This window comes from Puma concolor, chromosome A1 (assembly GCF_028749965.1).
Source record: "Puma concolor isolate L17-30 chromosome A1, mPumCon1.1.hap2, whole genome shotgun sequence".
In the NCBI taxonomy this organism is placed as follows: Eukaryota; Metazoa; Chordata; class Mammalia; order Carnivora; family Felidae; genus Puma; species Puma concolor.
Genome location: NC_141667.1, coordinates 60,451,836 through 60,459,053, shown reverse-complemented (window position 1 = coordinate 60,459,053; position 7,218 = coordinate 60,451,836). Strand labels below are relative to the sequence as shown.

Here is a 7,218-nt window from a genome sequence, read left to right as displayed (position 1 = left end):
TAAAGCATCACAGACAGGATATTGACATTTCTATAACCTACCAATCTTATTCAGATTTCCCCAGTTTTACTTGTACTTATCCGTGTGTGTGTGCGTGTGTGTGTGTGTGTGTGTGTGTGTGTGTGTGCATACTTAGTTATATGTAATGTTGTTACATGTGTTGGCCCATTTTCCACCTCCATAGTCAAGACACAGAATAGTTCCATCACCACAAATATCCCTGACATTGCCTTTTTATAATGACACTCAACTCCTTCTTGCCTGACTCCTCACTTTGTTCTTTTTTTCTACATGACTTTTATATTAGTCTACCATATTACTGATTGGATTTTCTGCAATATCAATCCTGCTCTTCACTGCTTCCAGTATAAATCGTAATTATACAGACATACTCTTTTTCCTCATAGTCCTTTTTAAAAAATCTTATTCATATCCCCTGCTTTGTTATTCCCTTTTCCCTTTGTAGCTATTTTCACATGAGCATAAAATTGGGCAGGATCCTGGGGAGTCATCTAATCCAGGGAAGCAAATTCTTGGAAAATATGCTGACATATACTTCTGTACTTCATATACTGCAGGCTTATGGCTTGCAGTTCTCCAAGGCAAATACAACTAATCAATTGGATATGGCATACAAAAGCAAATCTGTTTGCCATTCATGGTCTTTTCCAATCTTTCATTTCACAAATGAAGAAACTAAGGACAAATATAAGAGAGTCTGTAACAAAGTATACAGATAAGATTGGGAAACAGATCCATATCTGAAAATGATGAAATGGAAAACCAATGCCATTTGCATTCTTATAGTTCCAAGTCTTTGCTTGGCCTCAGGGATGTTTTGCATCTAGGCTGGATGTATGGTACTTCTGGATGACAAAGAACTCTCAGGAAGGATCTGCTGATAAAGCTATTTTTCAAAAGTGTTCTGTGCCTGAAGAATTTCCTGCCTAAATAAGGCAAAAGAACGAAAGACTGTGGATCCCACCTCTAGTTATATGTATGTTATTTGAGACTTTTCTCCCCACCTTTCTCTTCAGCCAGTTAAAGAGCTTTAAAAGCAAGTGGGATTCAACCTGGCTGTATGTAACTAACAATGTAAAATAGCACTGATAAGAATGGATAATGAAGGTTAATTTTCAATCTTGAACACAAAGGATGTGGTCATATAATATAGACCTCACTTCAGAAGAGAGGCAGTATTATTTAGTGGTTAGGGCCATACACACTGGGTCCAGCTTCTGAGATTTGAAGCCAATCTCCAGCACCTATTAGCTGCTGACTTTGAGCAAGTTACTTAACTTTTTTTTGCTTCAGCTTCTTCATCAGTACCTACTTTACAGCAATGTTGTGAAGATTAAATAAATCAACATATACAAAGCACTTGGAAGGGTTCCTGACATATAGTAAGTGATATATTCGTGTTTGCAATGGTTATTTTCACCACATCTAGACATAATGTATGTATCTTATGAAGTATATATTGCTTTTCCCATAAAGGAAATAAAACTAAGGAAGTTACATAATAAATAAGTACCAATTTTGAATAGAGAAAAGAAAACTAATATTTCTAATTTGGGGAAGTCATGGATGCTTCTTAGAAGAATAGGCAGATGAGGGGCACGTGGGTGGTTCAGTCAGTTAAATGTCCATCACAGTTTGAGGTTTGAGTAGGTTTGAGTCCTGAGTCGAGCTTTGTGCTGACAGCTCAGAGCCTGGAGCCTGCTTCAGATTCTGTGTCTCCCTGTCTCTCTGCCCTGCCCCCGCTCATGCTCTGTCTCAAAAATAAATAAACATTAAAAAAAAAAAAAAAGAATAGCCAGATGACTACATATGGGAGGAAGGACACTATTAAAACAGGAATAGATGGAGAAAAGAAGAAAACATGTCATATCCTGGTGTCAGGTCTCCTGGGGGAGGGTACCAGATGCATAAGACCTAGAGCAGCAATGTCATTTCATTCCTTACCTATTTATTTGGCAATAGTTAAATATATACCATGATGCAATTATGATGAGGAACAAAAGACAATAAAGAAACTAAACCCCAGCCTCAAATATAAGTAATGTGTTCTTCCAGGAGAGAAGATGTAGAGGGTAGAGATTGGTCATTTTCATGCCCTTTTATTGTATTACTTTCTAATAAATTTTTCAGCACTGAGTAGGTGAAATTTTCCAGAGAGATAATACTTTGAGGTCCTTTCCTATTACTGAAAATATCATCAGAGTTTGTCCTCTTGATGATAGCTTCAGAATAGGGGTTGCAAACTCAAATCCTACAGGGGCCATAAGGGACAATAAACCAATGAAGCATTCTGAGTATAAGTGTAGGAGCACGAGAATGTAAAACTTGGGGTGTAGACCATGGAAACTTTGGGAGCACACAGACTATATAAAGGGCATCCATTTTGGAGTAGGTTATTGCCAGGTCTTTTAAATTTTTGAGAGAATTCAGAAATACAGAATTTAACATGAAAGCTCTTTTTTTTATTTAAAATTTTTTTAATGTTCATTTATTTTTGAGGAAGAGAGAGAAACAGAGTGTGAGTGGGGGAGGGACAGAGAGAGAGGGAGACACAGAATCCAAAGCAGGCTTCAGGCTCTGAGCTGTCAGCACAGAGCCCGACGTGGGGCTTGAACTCATGGACCTTGAAATCATGACCTGAACCAAAGTCGGACGCTTAACTGACTGAGCCACCCAGGTGCCCCAAAAGCTCTTTATTTTTAAGTACTGCATCAAATACTGTAAAAAAAAAAAATAGGTGTGCCAAACAAAGTGTGTTTGAATATCATTTTTTAGCCTTTGGCAACCAGCTGGAATTTAAACAAGCAATGACATATAGTGGGTGCTGTTGTCTTTCCAGCTGTTTGAGAAAACCCAGAGTTCCTGCTCCAAAGCCCACCCCCCGCCAGATACCCTCTACGCTATCCTCTCACACCCACTGGCTCTCCAGACAATAAGCTGGACAACTGAAACCAAGAGTCTTACTGCCAAGGTATTGCTGCTGAGATTTTCAAGTTTCAAGTCCCTGGTTTAGAGTGAGTCATCTCAGATTCAATTAATGGAGAATTCCTCTGGGTTTGTCACCATTGGCAGAGGGGGAAATGACTCAGACAGAGGAGTATGCAGTGCCTAATGGGTCCAGCATGTGAGGGCTTTTGAGATTGCTGGGTATGGTGCTCATGGTGCCCAAAGGGAGCACAGAGGAGGGCTAGAGGTTACAACATGCTCTCAGCTAAATTCACTGCTGGCTCTTTTGGACTAAAAAGAATTTGAGATATTTGCATCTGACCTCAAACATAAAGTAGGTCCAACATCTCAAGGAGATGTATTATTACAAGCTCTCTGTTTCCTTCCCCAGCCTTATTTCCTTCTGCCTGCCCAAACTGTGCACTTTGCATCCTGGTATCACCAAACTACTTGCAGTTCTCCCAACCCCCTTTCTTGCTTTTATACCTTTGTAAATTCCATTTTGCCTTCCTGGAATACCTTTGTCCTTATATTTATATTTTGCCTTTATTCCACAGTGCCTTGTGCATGGACAAAGGTTTATAAAACTGTATTGAATTGAATACAGTCACTACACAGACCTGAAGTGACCACAGTGTGACCTCTCAATCCTGTGGGTCAGACCTAAAGCATCATTGACTCAGGCTCTGCCATCTAAGCCCTTCTGAGTTATCTGCGGGCATAATTGGGGTGATTAGAGCACAGAAAGCGGGAATGCACAGATAACTGAGAAGCCAGTAGTTTCACCTTACTGCTATCATTCACTCACATTTAGGAAACATTCATTGAAAAAATACTTTGTCAAGCATTGTTCTAAGCACTGGGGATACAGCAGTCAGGAAGAGGAATCTGCTTTTCTAAAGTTTCTATTATATGTGGCAGGGGAGAAGTAAATCAGTAAATATAAACACTAGAATACCAGGTAACATTAAATTCAATGAAGAAAATCACACAGAATAATCTGATACAGCTAGAATAGTTGGGGTAGGATTTTCAGATAGAGTAGCAATGTTGGTCTTTCTAGGAAAGCATTTTTTTGTGTGTGTGCTGAGACATACATGATTAGGACTCATGGTAAGACATAAGGGAAGAAAGTGCAGGGAAGAAAGTGCATTACCATAGAGGAAAGAATGACTGGAAATGTTCAGAGCTTGGAATGAACTTGGTGTGTTCCAAAAAGAAAAGGGCAAGAATAGCTGGAACAGCGTTAGAGAGGGCAAGAAATAAATTCTGAAAAGTAGTCAGGTGCCAGAGAATGAAGGGCCCTGTGAGACCACAATAAGGAATCTGAACTATTGTGAGTGTGATAGCAAACCAGTAGAGGGTTTTATGCAGCTTCCTGTATGTTATGACTTTCCTTCAGTTGGTATGGATTGCTGCATGACAAGAGGAGAAACAGTAAAATAACTGAGACTGAGATTGAGGACTGGATGCCCCTTTACTTATGGACCCAATTTCAGACCAAAAGGCCTTTATTAGTCATATTGAGAAAAATGCCTTGGCAGTGATATTAGGAACTTGTAGACTCCATGAGGTGCAGTATTATTGAAATGATTGGACATGGACTGTGTCCTTCCTTATGCATACAAATATCTTCGTGGGCCTATATTCCTCCTTTGCATATATAATCTAGTAGTATACTGTTTCTTAAACCTTAACATATGTATGAAACACCCACAGATCATGTTAAATTGCAGGTTTTGATTTGATAGACTTGGGGTGCTGCATTCCCCCTTTTTTTTAGCTGCCTGGTGAATAAGTTTATTATTGTCTTTATCTGAAAAATCTTCATAGAAAATTGTGGTTTGGTTTATTAGCTCTCAGCAGCCTGCTCCTAAGCTCTAAGGAATCTTGCCTTCTGAACTACCTAATCTTTCTTCTGGACAAGAGACATTTGGGGGGACAGTTTCACCTCTTCTTCTTAACTTATTTCTTAGGCTTCTTCTTATAAACTGGATTCTCTCATATAGCAGTGTGAGCTTTCTTAAACATCCCCATCATGTCTGGAGTTATGTTGTTCCTTATGTAATGAGAGAATTGTTTCTTGTAAGAATCTTCATCTTTTCCCACTAGGTAATGCATATAATCTGCAACTTTCTGACCCAGGATGTTCTTCCAGTATACTTCTACATTGAATTCCTTGCTTTCTGAGCTATACCAGGGAATTGTTTGAACTGTGAAGGATAGACAAGCCTCCATCCACAGCTCCCTTGAGGGCCCCATAAACTTTATTTCTAGTAGTAGTTCTGGCAAGCCCTGTATCCAAATAGCAGCTGAAGGTACCAGGTTGACCATCAGTGCTTTCCACATTGTATTCATCTCTAGTCACCTCCATTTGGCCTTCATAGGTCTTGTCCATACCAAATGAGTTAAGAAGACTGCAGACCAGCAGCAGGCTGGTACAGTATGCTGCAACATAATTTGTCAGGCCAACCTTCACACTTTGGGAGCTCAAGAGCAAAGCTACACAAACTATCATATCTCCTTCTCTACAGGCATAAGCAATCTGACAAATGATATGCATGAACTATCATCCTCTATTTAGATGTGTTGTACTTATTTTTATCCTGAATTACCAAGTGTTTCCAAGCATAGTAATCATTTTACCCTCTCATCTGTTTCTAAATTTCATTTGGTATCTCTTGAAATAAGCCTTATTCTTGACACTTTTAATAAACCCCATCCTGTGAAACAAAGGCCAGTCAGTGTCTATGGCTCACCACAGACCAACTGGGGTGCTGCATTTCTAATAATCTCCCAGGTGGTGCTGAGGTATCATGTAGTCAGATTATGCAGTCTGAGGACTACATTTTGAGAAGCCCCTTTGACCAGGATGCAATCAGAGTCCTTCACCTGTTTTCAGTTTACCTGTTCAGATTCAATCTCCTTGGTTCCAGGGTTGGAGTGACCTTGTATAAAAGGAGATAGAAGATGAAAAGTGATGTTGAAATCATACCTAGGCCCATGGGATCCTGAATTAAGTAGCGAGGCCAGATGGACTATGTCAATTCAAAGTCCTATCCATTTTAAGTGGTCATTCCAGATGCCCTCCTAAGGCACCAGGGCCATTTGTTACAGAATCTCCTAGAAGACAGAAGGCAATTTGAAACTAACCTGAGCCCTGAGCCCTGAGCACCCAGGACTGGCCAGCGGGCCAGCTGACCATAATCTAATGGCACCCCATTTCTGTTTCCTAGAAACACCAGGCTCCCCTAGCCTGTTCCTTCAAGGAGAGCTCTTTGTATTGCTTCAAAGTCTTGCACAGGATATTAGCCACTTCCTTCTCTATAATTCATCCTTCCACTTTGCCATCTGGAATACTTCTCTTTTACAAGTGCCTAAGTTGTTACAGTTTGAGGCAGTTGAATCTTAAATTTGGTAATTTATTGTTTTTAATGCTTTCTTCCCCAAATTCAGATTTTGTGGTTTGAAACAGACCCCAGCCAGGATTTCTGCTTCCTAGCTAGACATCTGGTGGTCTGCCCTTTCCAGGTCTTCTCTGGGTTTATTTTTCAGCTTCCCACTAGTGACTATCAAGGGTTTCTTCAGTTCACTCCTCCCATTGCATCCATTAGTTTCTTTCATCTCATCACTGCCCTGAATGCCTAGGACAGACCCCTTATGGTGGGAGCTAAGATAGAGTTACTGGGGACCAGTAGGCTATAATTTCAATTGCAACACAAAGCTCTTGCTGTGCCTGAAATATCTTCCTACTGATACTTGAAATCCTACCTTTAAAAACCATTGGGGTTATGGGTCATATAAATAATAGGTAGAAAAAAGTACAAGGTAAACAGCGAGATTTGAGAGGAAAGGGACCTCACAATTGTTGAATATTTACTGTGTGTCAAACTCTGAACTGGGATAGAATAGGTAAAATCACCCTTACTCTGCAGATGAAGAAACCAAGTCTCCAAATAATTGTCCCAAGGAATTCTGATTACAGAGTGGTGGGGTCAAGACTTGAACAAGATCTAACTCAAAGCCCATGTGTTTGTCATCAGGTTAGTATTGAAGAATTACATGAGGGACAGGACACAAGGCAGAGGATGTAAACCAGATTCTGGGAGGTATTTAAGGGTGGGATAATTGGGTACAATCAAGCCAGGAGGCAGAATGGGCACAGAATTTCCAGAACAAGGTACCAGCTACTAGATATAAACTTCATATTGAACTAACCTTGGCATTACTTCAAGATTTTTTGAGCTTCCT

The 7,218-nt window shown here is 40.0% G+C and overlaps 1 pseudogene; it reads right to left on the bottom strand.

Annotated features, from left to right (window-relative positions):
- Positions 1-4,740: 4,740 nt before the first annotated feature.
- Positions 4,741-5,689, bottom strand: LOC112861290 (large ribosomal subunit protein uL18 pseudogene; annotated as a pseudogene).
- Positions 5,690-7,218: the final 1,529 nt, after the last annotated feature.